At 37.7% G+C, this 15,174-nt stretch overlaps 1 protein-coding gene and 1 long non-coding RNA gene across 2 annotated transcripts in view; one reads left to right on the top strand and one right to left on the bottom strand.

The window, feature by feature from the left end:
• The window catches only part of LOC110835309 (uncharacterized), a 236,601-nt gene that overhangs the window by 165,961 nt on the left and 55,466 nt on the right, over positions 1-15,174 (bottom strand). The window contains exon 2 of the long non-coding RNA XR_015532674.1: positions 8,769-8,808. This is a non-coding gene — a long non-coding RNA (uncharacterized LOC110835309). The remainder of the gene's footprint in view (positions 1-8,768; positions 8,809-15,174) is intronic.
• LOC147871250 (uncharacterized) overlaps positions 1-15,174 on the top strand; it is a 123,631-nt gene that overhangs the window by 71,087 nt on the left and 37,370 nt on the right. The gene's annotated exons all lie outside the window — the stretch shown is intronic.

Raw genomic sequence — 15,174 nt, 5'->3', positions numbered from 1 at the left:
CAGAATTCGGTTTACCAGAATGTCTATCAGATATAAAAGCGACCCGGGGCATATCTGTATTAGTTCCTTACGCATTTGAACCGGTTCATTATTTGGTATCTTTTCTAAACATTCGTGATCGATAGTACACGAATTCTGCGTTACGCAATGCGTGGCAAAGTACTCGAACAACCAACCAACAAAACACTATCAAGTTAAGTGAAGAGTACAAAAAGTGAGGCTCACAGATAGATATAATTTTTACGACGAGAACTCTCTAAACTTAAGTAATGGTGGAAGGAAGCACAGCAGTTCTTCGTCCGCCATTACTTAAGTGGATTTTGTGTGAATGTGTCGGAGCACAGAACTGTCGCGAACACGTGTTGCGGATAGTGGATGTTGATGGGGCGTGTTACACACGAGCATTCTTGTAATGCGGCGTGGAGTTCTTTGTTCCCGGTCTTATCTCACGAGATGCTCGACATAAAAAATAAACCGGTTGAAAATGAACAAAACATCAAACGAAGGAACATTATTTCATGCTTACTTTTCACATATGTCAAGATTTTGAAAAAAGTAGAAAGATTTTAAGACACAAAGAACCCTGAAGAAAATATACGGAAGGAAGAAAAACTAATGAAGAAGAAGGAGGAGAGAAAGAAATGGTAATGGCAGGGAAAAGAAAATTTTAGACAATCGTCAATCACTGGGGGTTGAGATTGGTAGTGTGAGTTGTGCAAGAATGGCATACAGGGCTTTAATGATGGTGACCGAGTGCCTTGTAAAATAAAACTGAATAATAAATTCCAAGCCAGAACAGTAAAGGAAGATGGCTGTCTCCTGGGACGGAGGCAGAAAGGACCTCCGAAACGTTTTTAAATTTCTGCCAGAATACACGGCGCTTCAGCTCAAATCCTAATATAGAGCTTCCATCTTCAGGAATTAATTAACAACCACGAACTCCACACGGTCTCACAACCTAAAATACCACAATGAACAGGAAACAATCAAGTGGAAAATTAAAAGGAAACAGAGTGAAATATAGACAAAAAATAATAAATTTTATAAATAACGAAATATTAAAGAAAATATATAAGAATAATGCAATAAGGAAACAACAGAACGAGATTTCGGTTCTAAAACCGGCACAGTTCGTGCCCCGTGAGAAAAGCGGACACGAACCACGGGCGAGAAAGGGAGGTTCCCTCTGAACGCGGCACTGTCGGGATACTTGCACTCTCTGATCCACGCCCAGGATTTTAAGAAAATTAACGTCCCTGTAGGCAGCAGAATCTTCTTCACATTCGAACAACCGATATCAGAAAGCAGACCGCCATGACCTCCCTACATTTATATGTAAATCCCATGCTAAAGTTCTTTATTCATCTCCAGCGATTTCTTTTGTGGGGAATCGAGGAGTGAGGGCGGACCGAGTCCTGTTTTCTGCCCGCCCAGGAGCTCAGTTTGTGCAAGGAAATATGCAAATGCGTCAGATACTCCTCTGTAAATATTTTAACAGGGAACAGAGAGTGGAACCGTGCTGAAATGTCGAGGTGATAATAGAGAAATATTAGGGCACGGGGAAATCATTTTTAAAACAGGCATTTTAATCCACAACCTTACACGAAACTTCCCCAAATATTAAATCAGCGAACTCCGTGGCCAGAGTTGTTCCTGATATGCTGACTGAAGGACATTTAACAAATTCCTTGCATTTTACATAAACACCAGTCTACTATCCTGAGTCAGATGAATCCAACCCACAACTTCTCACATTATATTTTATAATATATTTTCATAATATATTACGTATTATCTTCACACTTACGCTTTTGTCTTGTAAGAGTTACCTATCAAAACTGTGTATGTATTTCTCACGTTTTCCTACCTCGTTCGCGGTATTACCACATCCTCCCTAATGTTCCTGCGACTCGGAAACAAATGAAGTTCTCACAGCGGAGACTCTTGCAGCATGAAAAGCATACAAGGCTATGGTGTCGTTTATGATGAGGTCTGGCGGATGTGCATTTTACTGGAGCCTGGAGTCAGACTTTCGGTTTTATGATGGTGAATTTCGCATGAATCCGACTTCAGTGACCGTGAAAATGTCTTCACGTTTAATTGACTTTATAAAGGAACTGTAAACAGCGCGAAGATATATAAGAATCACTTAATCATGTATTCCCCGCAGTAAAAAACAAATCCTTAGAGTCTTCCTGTGTCAGCGTTTCTATTCACTGAATATCAAATGACAAACGTCATGAGTTTTCACTTAATGTAAATCACAGACAAACTAAATAAGATTTAGGTTCGTAGTGTTTCAAAATCTCTCTCTCTATAACACATGTGAACAAAGTAACACGATGTCAACATTTCTCTGCGTCACGTACGAGTATTGGTAACACACTTTACCAAGGCGGGAAGAAATCCTGATTTAGAGGCTGTTTCAGACATTGAGATATCGTTTCCCGATGCCTCCCGCTGAAAGACTTCAGTTACAGCGAAGTCAATAGACCCACGATTGAAACTACTTAGCTACACAAACCTGAGTACTATAATGGCCTAACTATATTTATTCCCTGTTAAGGTATACTTTACCACGTAACTTACATAACAACATAGACGGTAATGAATATGGCGTCATTATAAGATTTTATTGCAAATAATACACTTGGAAAATAAACGCGCTTACCTCACATGCAACTCTCGAACTTCCTAAACTTGGGTATATCAATTGGTAGAAAGTATCTGTTCGTCTGTCTCCTGATTTAATTAAGGAAATCAATACTACAGATATACATTAATTTACAGATGCATGAAATGCATGTCAATTGATAATATATACCATCTTTGTGTTCTTTAACTCCATATCATCAATAATAATGGCCGTAATGTAAAATGTAAGCAACAGTTTAATTTATTACGTGTAATTTAAGACTTTGCGGGCTAACGAAAATTTAAAATATGCATATTTTATTATGTTAAATTTATAAATGTTTGTTTGATAACACATGGAATGTGTTACAAGTAAGTAACTTACTTCATTGAGCAGAACGATGTTTTGAAAAGCTAATGACACGCTCAGCTAGTGAACAAGTTCTCCCTAGGCTACATTACGAAACGCAAAGCTTCATTTCCATGTTCAAAAAGGCCCGCCACCGATCTCTATCCTAAGCCAAATTCATCCAGTCCACACCTCCAGTATCAACTTTAATATTATCTCCCATCTGAGCCTAACTTTTCCGAGTCGACTCCTCCCCCCCCCCCCCCCCCCGAGTCTTTCCAAAAATCTTCCTCAAAAATTTCGCATACATCTCTTCAAGTCTGTCGAATTTATCCGAATACAGAATGTTTCCGCGCTCTGTCGCGGCAAAAGTGTCCTACGAGTCTTTCCGCCCCAAACCAGCAGCGACGGAGAGCTTCTGACTTGAGGCGCCGCGGGACTGGATCTATCCGAAGAAACTGACAGAATTTCCACAGAAATTACTTCAACAAGATCACGATTCGCCTCATTACGCGACGTTCCCAATTTTCTTAATGAGGCCGTTCTTGTTGGGCGGACGGCACGCGAGGGAACAATTCCTTGGCCTTTAGAGCCCCTAGATCTGTTCTCCCTTCAGTTCTTCTTCCGGGGCTTTGCGAAGGACCAGGTTTATCAGCCCCCACTGCCGGTAGTACAACTAAATTTCAAACTTTCATTTTATACCATTATTTAATCAATATTTCCGCGATTCAGTAAACCAACTCTTCCATTTCCAACAGACAGAGAACACCAGACAGATACAGTTCTTGAAGCTCTTGAGTCGTGAAAGTTATTTTTGTTCACTGCATTACGTGGCTATCTGAAACCAGTAAAATACAAAGGACTGAAAAAGGTTCGTACTTCGCTTCCAACAGAAACGTTAAACTTCCTCAGCGTTACGAATTCCAGGAACCACTACGACTTGCCTCTCACCAAAGCCTGACAGCATTCCAGACGCCCACAGAGATTCATCGTACGTTACAAAACGACTAGAGTATTATAGAGTAGATATCCCCATATGTGGTTTTATCTTTCAACCTTGTACGTCAGTACATACATTGGTACCCATATAGACTTACAATTTTTTATCAGACGTACGAAAGAACGAAACATCCAGTAATAAGCCTATAATAAGTAAGTCTGTATGTAATAATTAAATTCAAAACGCAGAGTACCTCTTGAGAAGGTAATAGTCTCTCAGCTCAGAGTCAATAAATTTTCCGCCTTTCTCAGAAACTAAAGATTCTGTATAGTACCCAAATCAGCCTCCAAGAAGACCTTAAACCAAACTATTAAAACCCAATCCACACTTTCACATCAAATTCCTTTCATATTTCGTATTCTTTAATTCTCTCTCCAAAGAATTATCCTCTTCCCTGTCCTATATCTAAAACTTATTAAAGAAAACGTTTTTCATATTCAAAGTAGCAGAATTCTTATTGAGAAAACTCTAGTCCCTGAGCTGGTAAAGAAATTCTCGGCACCTAACTAAACCAGATGGCCCATCATCGTGTCACAATAGCAATTGCAAACGACGCTGGTAAACCGAGACAATGCGTCGCGACGCCTATATTATCGTCGCCTAGAAAATAATCCATAATTACCGTATGTGAGCTAACAGATGCCTTCTAAAGACTCTAATCCGACATCAGGGCAGTGGTGTTATTTAGTTACAAATCACGGCCCTTTAGAGGTGACACGCGGTAAGGCAGGCGGGTGTATCCTTGATCTCAGCCTCCAGTGGTTAACCGCAGGTCAGGCTGAACTTCAAACAACTTCCTAGAAACATGTGTCCTTGCCTCACAGATCAGAGAGGCGAAACGAGGCAGCCATCCTGAAGGTTCTCGTGTGGGACCGCACACATGGAAAGTTAAACTGAACCTAATTACTCTTGAGTCCAGCCACGTTCCGTGTCAGAGGTAGGTCGTAAATGAGGAACGACTGTGTTATGACGTGATCAGCGGTTTGCCGTCCCACACCTAGGGAAAGTTTAAATGATTAAGAAGCAAGGCAAACCGAAGTTCATGGAGGAGAACTTGTTCTATTGCAAGATTGACACTAAAAATTGCATACGGAGTGCCAAGGGAAAGACTATTCGATGGTAAAGCGCCTCACCTGCAGCATAACCTACATACAGAAGCACGGAGTAAAGCTGAAGAGAGTCAGAATCTTAAAGAGATCGCAGACTTTGTTACGAATAGACGTTTGATCCAGAAATAAAAACCTGAAATTCAACTCTGAAGATAAAGGACTTCAGTCTTCAATACGAGATCTGTTATCGGCTAAAATAGTTCACTATATTTACTTATTTACATTATATTTATTTACTTTACATTACCTACAATTAGTGTATAGAAGTTGCTTACTTAATAATATGTCATAACTCAAAAAATTTCTCCACTATGCTTTAAGTCGTGATAATATCTCGCACACAGAAGAAGTCCACACACCAGTGAAGATGGCATTAATAGTATTAAATTAAATGTAAGAACATCGCTAATTTTTAATATCATGATAATGTACAATGCAAAATGATTGTTTTTTTTTTAAAAAGTTCACGATATTATGCGGGGGCACACACATACCCACAGCCACAATGAAAAACAAATCTACGTTCCCTTAGAAATGCAACAAGAAACTCCCTTTGTGTTACTGAATATACTGACCAAATTTCGTTTTAATAACAGCTCCAATATACGCACATTAGGATATGAAATGCGAAGAAAGATAGTCTTATTGAAGTGCTGCGCTATCTAACGATTTAGCGGTACATTTAAGAGGAGCTTCATCGACCAAAGAAAAGAAAATTAATTGAAAACTACCCCAGAATGCCCATAGTGTATTAAGGAAGTCAACAGAAAATTCAGAACCTTTATCTACTTCAAAACTTCACCTGCTAACTTTTCGCTGAGACATCTTGAAGTCAGTTCTTAAAATCATCCATCATTCGCTTACCACTTCCATGCCTTTCTCGCATTAATCTGTAATCCCCTCACTGCATACATGGAGTCTTATCTTGTCTCTGCTCACCACATAGCTCTACAGACCTGATGTGAAAGAGTTAGTTACCATACAGAACTTTAATACTCGTATTTGTCAATAACAAACTTCTGAACAACCCCGTGCCAATGCGGCATCTTCTCCGACACTGCTGTCGGGCGGGAACTCTACCTACCAGTTGTTCAAGTTTTACGTGATTTCTTAGCTTTATTAATGACGTTTTTACCTGCTTAAGAAATTTTGAATAAAGCATTAAAATGAGCGTGAATAATGAACTGAGAAGGGTGTGAACGATAATTTTGCTGTCCATAACAACTCGTTAAGAGGACCGGGACTTTGGGTTATCAGGATGATATTAAAGTATGGGATCATAATAATATTAGAAGTCGCTCTGAAAGAACATTCGACTTGAAGCCCGTATTTTTAAGTTACTGGTAATATAGGTAATAGTGTCTATGCACGTCGCCATAAAGGTATATGCGGGAAGCCGAGATAACGCCCCTACGAATTATTATGTCGCTAGATGTTGGTAAATGCTCCATTTCAGGCCCCGGTCAGTATATCCGCGTGAAAAAATCTGAGAACTTACAAACGCGACTGGGGAAACCACGGAACATTCTCGCCAGACGAGTCCCTCAAGAGGGGAAAAAAAAAAAAAAAAAAAAAAAAAAAAAAAAAAAAAAAAAAAAAAAACCAGCAAAGACGTGAAACTGCTCAGCATGTAAATAAAGACACAGAGCAGGACGGAAACCAGACACTCGTGTGGGTTGGAAGACGCTGTGCGAAAGAAGCAAATACAGCTGTTGCCTTGTATCACCTGAAGAATTTTTGTTCCCAGCTGGGCGGCTTAAGGAATTTGAATTACAAATTTCGGGGGTATTTACGAGTAATTCGCAGAAGAAAGTTCCCCAATGTTTTATGCAATAGCAATACTGGTATTAACATAGTAGCCCACTGTTCAATAATCATTTCCAGCTTCCTGTGTTCATGATACCGGTAGCAATAATGCCCGGTTTATAACGTATTTCTTGAATTATAAACCTAATCTAACTTACAAATAAATATTTCAAAATATAAACTAATTCCGCGTTTCAGGTACAGTTGTCCGTTGTTCCAAAGTTCATTTCTGTGTTCACAAAGGATTAATATGAACCGTATTCTGAAGAAGTTTAATCCAGCCTATACCTTCACATATTTTAATATTATCCTCCCATCTACGCCTACCTGCCAATTTGGTTCTTTCTTCGAGATTTGCCGACAGCAATTTTTATTTTTAATCTTTCCTGTGAATTTGTTACATGTCCTCTTCAGTTTGAATAATCTGATAATATTTTTTCTTCAGACCTGAAGATGGATACAATATGTTTCCCCGAAGCGTGAGTCTCTGAATGCAAGATGACATGACAACTACCAACATCCCTTATGATGACAGACGAAGTTTCAGAAACAAACTACACGACACGTAAAATCATAGTTCCTTATTGTTTAACCTCTTTGTTCTTTAACAGAGGACGCAGAGGTATAAGATTCTAAGCTAAAATTGGGCAAGCATTTCCAACATTTAATATTCTCTTGAGTTCTTCCTTCATTAAATTTCAATTTCTGATTATCTTTCTCAAGAATGTGAACTTAGTATATTTTAAATAATTTAATATATTTTATTTGTTCTAATTCAAGTAACAAGACACAAAAATTCTGTACTTTTATCAAGACACATCAACGCTTACTACTCCACCTTCACTTCCTTCACTTTCAAATTTATATTCCAGACACTGTTTGTGGAAATGTCTAAATATAAAACTGAAATGCTTGGAAATGAAAGGATGAAAGTAGGACTTGAAAGAAGAGAATTGAAAGAGACAAGACAATGTAAATAGCCGGCAGTTCATCTTTCCGGTTTATTCGCCCTTTCCAAACCCCACCAGACTTCCCCATAAAACTCTACTCCTCAAGATATATGGAAACAGAAGACATTATTGTTGAGGTGGTGTTATTGTGAATGTTCCGATGTAAATCGAATGCTCGATATGGAACATAAGATGATATTTTAATCATTTTAATTATCTTATCTTACTATTTTATTGTGATTTGACGGTAAACAAATATAATAATTATTTTAATTAATATATTTTATTTGTTCTAATTCAAGTAACAAGACACATCAACGCTTACTACTCCACTTTCACTTCCTTCACTTTCAAATTTATATTCCAGACACTGTTTGTGGAAATGTCTAAATATAAAACTGAAATGCTTGGAAATGAAAGGATGAAAGTAGGACTTGAAAGAAGAGGATTGAAAGAGACAAGACAATGTAAATAGCCGGCAGTTCATCTTTCCGGTTTATCCGCCCTTTCCAAACCCCACCAGACTTTCCCATAAAACTCTACTCCTCAAGATATACGGAAACAGAAGAGCATCGAGCGATCTCAGCGCATACTATTGGTGAAAGAGTTAAATGATTTCATACATTTCTAGCGAGTGTCATTTTCTCTGAATTTTTTGTCATTGTAATGCCTCAGACGTAAAATATAACATGTTGACACGAGACAAGTGATGTAGAAATAATGACCTTGAAAAGGTTTTTTTATGTAGAAATATGTCTGCTACGGAAAATAAAATCGACTCTACTTTGAAGGTGACATAGTAATGGCGTTAAAATGGGAAAAGTAAATTATATACTTACTAAATATATTCTCACGCCATTTTAAGAGGCAAGACTCTTTAACACTCAGACTGTTGCAGTGTAAATACAACATTAACTCACCACAAGTTGAGTAGAAGTTCTCAAGTAATGATGGCGAATCCTGAAAATAAAAATAAATATACAGTTACGGACATGGGCTATGATTAAAGCAATTATTTTCCAAATTATGATTTTTAAAACTCTGAAATTCATTTAGCCATCGCAACTTTGTTATAGTAACGCCATCTCCATACCTTTTCGAAAATTAATGATTTATTTCTCACACAACTGTTAAAATCCTGTTCAATTACTGGCATATTGATTACATAAGCAACAAACATCAGTAAGGCATACTGGATATATGCCTACGATCCAACTTGTTTCAGAATCTAAAGCTTTTCATCAACATTCAAACCATTCATAAAACAACTTTTAATTTACAAAATTAATTCATGCTTCAAAGTAATCAACGTCATGAAGCTAAGATACTTTGAGCAGCTGATGGTCGCTTGAGGACTCAAGAAACTCTTCGCCTTTACGGAATCCGAAGCATAATTACCGTGTTCACAAGGTCCAACTAGCAGTCCCTATCCTCAGCCAGATGAAACCGGTTCATTTCCTGACGCCCTATTTCCCTAAGATCAGTTTTAATATTATCTACCAATTTCAAAGTAAACAGTTACAAAACTCTCTAAAAACACAATTAATTACCTGATAACAGGGGTAAATGCAACAACCGAAACGTCTTGTTTATTGAAAAGACAACTGTCACTGATCAATATAATGAGTACATCGTTAAATGTCTGTATTTTGTGAAGAAAACGTAATAACCACTTTTGTATGTTTGGCGAATGGGGAGGCATAACATTTGGACGTGGATGTTACACAATACACAGCCACATTTAACAACTGAACGAGAATGCCTGTCACTGAGTAATTGAACTGAGAACAGGGGGGTGAGTTCCATTGGGCCGTTATTGATTCACAGGTCACTAATCCCAGTAATTGCGTCGTAACAAGTCCGGAACTATGCATTTATCATGTTACCTAATCTATTTTTAGGCCGCCATATGCCTATTCCCCCCATTTGTAATCGTCTTACGCCTCTTAACAGTAATAATATATATTACTACTAATATCAGTAGCATTAACAAACATTTAATAATTTGCGGTGGATACGTAGAACAAAACGGTCTAAAATTAAAACAACGTATATAAAAATTATGACTAAAATCCTCACTACAGCTTTTCGTCACAATTAGTGACACTTTCTTTCACATAATTCAGTATAAGCTCACATTGCTACGTAATTTTATTTTTTTATTTGTAGTGTTCTGTCTGACGACAGGTCCATATGAACAGGATCCTTCCATCCTTTTCTCGGACTGGGACCTGTTCATATACGTTCTTGGCAGATGATCCAGAAGTGGTTTGCCATTGCCTTCTTCTGTGTGTGAATGGAGTAATTGTTGGGATGCCCCCGGAGGAAAACTCCGTGTTGCCTAGACCACGGCCTTGCCCAACACAAGTTATAAATTCGGGCACCGCCGGGAATCGAACCCGAGACCCCAGGATTACAAGGCCAGCCTTCTAACCGCTAGACCACCGTGGCACAATGCTACGTAATACACCCCAACAATGTAGATGAAAGCATGTAAACAATGACAACAATTGTATTTATGCAGTGTGCACAGTTGCTAGTCGCAGTTACCATGGCCAGCAATTCATTACGCTTCCTGTACAATACTAATGGAAAATTCATTAGTGTCGAGTAGATCCGTATTCTGACGTTGCAGAGTTTACAGCGGAAACCAATTAAGGGTCAGGTTTTTAGCCGAAAAATTAATTACACCATCTGCATCATCCCTGATAACAAGAAAATCATGATCAGCGTATAAAAAAGCAATAATTATAAAACAGCGGTGTCGGGATTATTATTGCGTCAGACAGGTGTACTAAGCGCACATTTTCCTACTTGTATTTACCGTTGCTGTAGATTATTCCATTATCCGGGTTGGTCGGAAAATATATTTTCCCGGACAATCGAAACCCCGGATCATTAGCAAAAATTAAACAAAGCAAGCTAATGTTACAAATACCAACGTTTATTTACAGACATACATTACGTATTTTTTAAAAAAATAAATAATAACATTATATTCTCGTAATCTTCCGGTTTTAACCGACAACTGATTTATGTTAATACATCAAATAATATTCTATTTTATTTACTCTTTTCTTTTTAAGCGTTCTAACTTTTATAACAAATTTTCTATTGATTTTTAATTTTCATTTAAATCAGATAGATCCCGGTTAATCCGCCCCCAGATTCTAGGGAATTCACAGGATGTACAGTCCCGTAAAATCCTATTTATACACAATTTATATTACTCTTATTGATTTTGGTATTGAAAAAGTTTCTATGCATTAAACCTTCTGCTTCGTTCGCATAATTATTAACTTCTGAAACTATGACAAAAAAAATTAGATGTTTGATAAGACTTAGATGGAAAATCGGCCCCTCGAAATGCTTCTATCTACGCAGGATAGCATAAAAGATAAAAAAAAAACCGACAATGTTTAATTCCTCTGGCAGAATTGAATCCCAGATCCCAGCCTTCGAGTTGCCATTCTGGCCACACTGGCTCTGTAATAAGTTCTATATTTCACTTTAGTATTCCATATTCACGCTATTTATGAAACATGACAAATATCATCTGTATTTCTCCAATATCAATGTTGTTAATTAAGGCATTCTTCATTCATATAGATGTTTCCTGTGTATTACTGAACAGCAATTAATTCTGTTTTAATAGGCAGTAATCGTATATTTAGTAAAACGCTATAACAGTAATAAATTCTCAAACACATACCGCGCATACACACATAACAGCCTACAGCATGTAATTTTGTTCCCTGTAATACGCTTTTTTTTCAAAGTTGCCCTTTGGCACATACGAACTGATTTTTTGTCAATTAATTGCGTTCAAAATACTATTATGATCTAATAGAGACGAAAAAAAAACACACATCCCCTGAAGCCCATCTACTGAACGAGTTCATCACTCTGAAAAACACTAAAATAAGTAATACATCAGTTTTTTTCGTACAAAAAGGTTGTGTCAATTAAACTTTACGTACGACATTATTTGTACCAAACTATGAGTGGCAACCAGGAATTTGAAATTATATCAGCGTTTATTGCGGCAAGGACAGGAACTAACTAATCTGACCTGAAAGCGTCTAAACAACTGAATTTACAGCCGCAGTTGTAGGAAAGTCTCGCCTCTGTTTTATCAGACCATTGGTCCAGGTTATAAATCAGCCAACGAGTAGAACAGAACACAACGCGACGTCCTAGACGAAATACGTTAAGCAGTGTCATAGTCCGTCTCCCTATCGACGTACGATTCTCTCTGATAGGTCGATGTCAACAATTCGAGCTTATCCGATGGGTATTGTAGCAAATATTTTTCTCCAAGAACAGCGTCCTTCATTCGGTACGTTTCATCTTAGATCTAATGACGTCACGTCTCGTCACTGTTTGCCACGTTTATTAAAACAAGAACCAAAACGCATTCAGCGTGACAAAGCTTGTATCAGATAAACCACACCAAGACAAAAACAACTCCTGTTTAATTTTCAGTTGAAATGAAAGCTCTTTCGATGGATCGATTACAACCTTGGGCTGTCTTCAGGAATCAACTTTCACTTCAATTTTAACACAGGCCTATTGATTTAGTACATCAATTACTTTTCTCTTTACCTCATACTGTAAAGTTAATTAACGGCAGATTCTGCATACCTACACAAGGCGCGTCCTATGTATCACCTTACAAGGCCTCGTTTATGAAAACTATCCCAGCGCATTTCTTTATATACGTAAGCAGTTCCTCAGTCAATGCATGAATACCTCGCTAACTTGCATTAAAATGAAGCACAGTTAAGAAGACAGCCCAAAATTGTCACTGAGCTCTAGAAAGAGAGTTTTTAACTGAAAATTAAACAGGAGTTTCTAAAAGAGATAAATGTTACACCACAGATTTTTTGTAACTGGTATTGTTTCAGTATGTACATAAATAAAAATACTTCAGCAGTAATCGAAGAGAAAATAACTGTTTCTTTAGTTATTTCAATCAAATTAAAAGCTAAATACAGTCTAAAGTTCGATACATTATTGATTCGTTTTAATGGAATCAGTTCATTATTCATTCGCTTTAAGATGATAAAAGAAAAGTGGAATTTGAAATGAACTAAAGGGAAAATGGAATAAAATTCAGATGGAAGAGTACAGAAACGTTCACCCAGCGGAGATAATAGATGTTCGAACAGAATTCGTAGAGTGAAACTTTAGTAGGGACGAAAACGAGAGCGTTCCATAAAGATGCTGGAGACAGGACGCGTGCAGATCCACAAAATTCAGAGGAGTCTACGAGGATGATTGGAAATGGGGTCTCCTCAGGCAGCGACACACGTAAAATCTAAAGATACGATGCCAGCAGCTTCGTTCGTCACGTCATTGCTGCATTAGACACTCCTCCATCTTCAACAACCCAATCTACGTGAATGCGCTCAATACTTCCTTCTTCGTCTTTCTACTTCTATCAGTTGATGCGGCTATTTCTCCCGGAACAAATACATATTCTTTCTCGTTTTTGTATTGCTCTGCCGTGATTATATTCCGTTGCTTGTTTGTCTGGCTTTAGTTTATGATTCAAGACCACCATCATTTCATCTTTCATACAAAGTCCTCTCGTTTCTATAGTAACAATTTCTGTGTACACACGTTTCCATTTACATTTCAGCGCAGTACGCAGACATCCTAATTTTATATTTTTCATTTTGTTTACTGTGTTCTTTCATTTAACTACATCAAGTGAAAACGTAAACGGCTAAGTCAATTATCATTCTGTTTGTCTGCATTTTTTATCTTCGAAAATTCTCAAGAATTTCTATTACGTCTAATAACAAATAATCCAGCCAAAACAAAGATTTGTTACGAGAACCTATTTGTGATTCTTATCGGTTCAAATGATGTTTAAATGAAACTTTACAGTTTAAGAAAAAAATTTACCATACAAAATATTGATGAGCCAAATATAAATGAATACACAACTTGCTCAGATCCACAAGTTGCAAATGGTTTTCAATGTGACTTATATTTAACGAAACATGGAAAATAAATCCATTTATGCAGTGAAATTTCTACAGTGAGACTGGCTAGCTTTATAGTAACTGATGCTAAACTCCAACAACAGATTATTAGGAACGCCCAAATTTATTAAACAACATAAGTACTCCATATGAATACAACTTTCGGCTCATATTAGGATAATTACTGACTGATTTATTAGAAAGGATGTGGAAGGAAGCTACCGTGCCATAAATTACAATCTTAATACTTTTTTGCTGATTCTGAGGAAAACCACGAAAATATGATTCAGGATAGCCTGCCCCTGCTCGAAATATTAACTGAGATACCCCGAGTACAACACAAAAGTGTTCACCTCTCGGTTGCGACGTCCGGTCTAAAGTCATATGTTTTAGATCAGTATCATAAAGGTTATTAGAGCTAAATCTTACAATCTTTGAATAATGGGATAAGACGTCTTGAAAGCTGCTGTCTTTGAAATCAGTCCCCAGGGACTAGTCGGTTTGACGATCCGTATTACACACACACACATAGGCGTCTGATATATTGATTCGAATGGACGTCCACTTTGGGATTTGAACTTCAGATCCTGAAAGATTACTGAAACGTAAGAATAATAAATCGAATCCACCTGTCACCAAACCCTTGTGGTAATCTGAGACACTTTAGTCGAGAAACGTAACTCCAGATTTTCTGAGGCTCAATTCTTCAAAAATCGCTCGTTTAAAATCTTAATTATAAGTTCAATTTCCTTGAAATTAGATATAAAAAAACAGCTCAACGCTGGCCTTGTAATCCTGGGGTCTCGGGTTCGATTCCCGGCGGTGCCAGAATTTATAACTTGTGTTGGGCAAGGCCGTGGTCTAGGCAACACGGAGTTTTCCTCCGTGGCATCCCAACAATTACTCCATTCACACACAGAAGAAGGCAATGGCAAACCACTTCTGGATCATCTGCCAAGAACGTATATGAACAGGTCCCAGTCCGAGAAAAGGATGGAAGGATCCTGTTCATATGGACCTGTCGTCAGACAGAACACTAAATAAAATAAATGATAAATGAAACCTCAGTAGTAAGTTCACAACAGGCCGACATCCGTTTCTACCCTGACCCAGATCAATCCAGTCCATCCCTTCAAATCTACTTTGAATAAAATCCATTTTAGTATAATGAAATTTCCAAAGCCGTTTTTGAAATCTCACAACGCCCTAGTTTTTCACGGAGAGTTGTTACCGCTCGCCGTACCCTTAAGCTGAAATATACGTCACAAAAGCGCAAAATCTTTGAATTTATATCGAAATGACAAATTCCCCTGTCTGTCTTGTACTAAGCCGC

Source organism: Zootermopsis nevadensis, unplaced genomic scaffold (assembly GCF_977971745.1).
Source record: "Zootermopsis nevadensis isolate Lab colony 2312 unplaced genomic scaffold, Znev_1.0 Znev_ptg000061l, whole genome shotgun sequence".
Classification (NCBI taxonomy): Eukaryota; Metazoa; Arthropoda; class Insecta; order Blattodea; family Termopsidae; genus Zootermopsis; species Zootermopsis nevadensis.
This window is presented reverse-complemented; position numbering and strand designations above follow the sequence as displayed.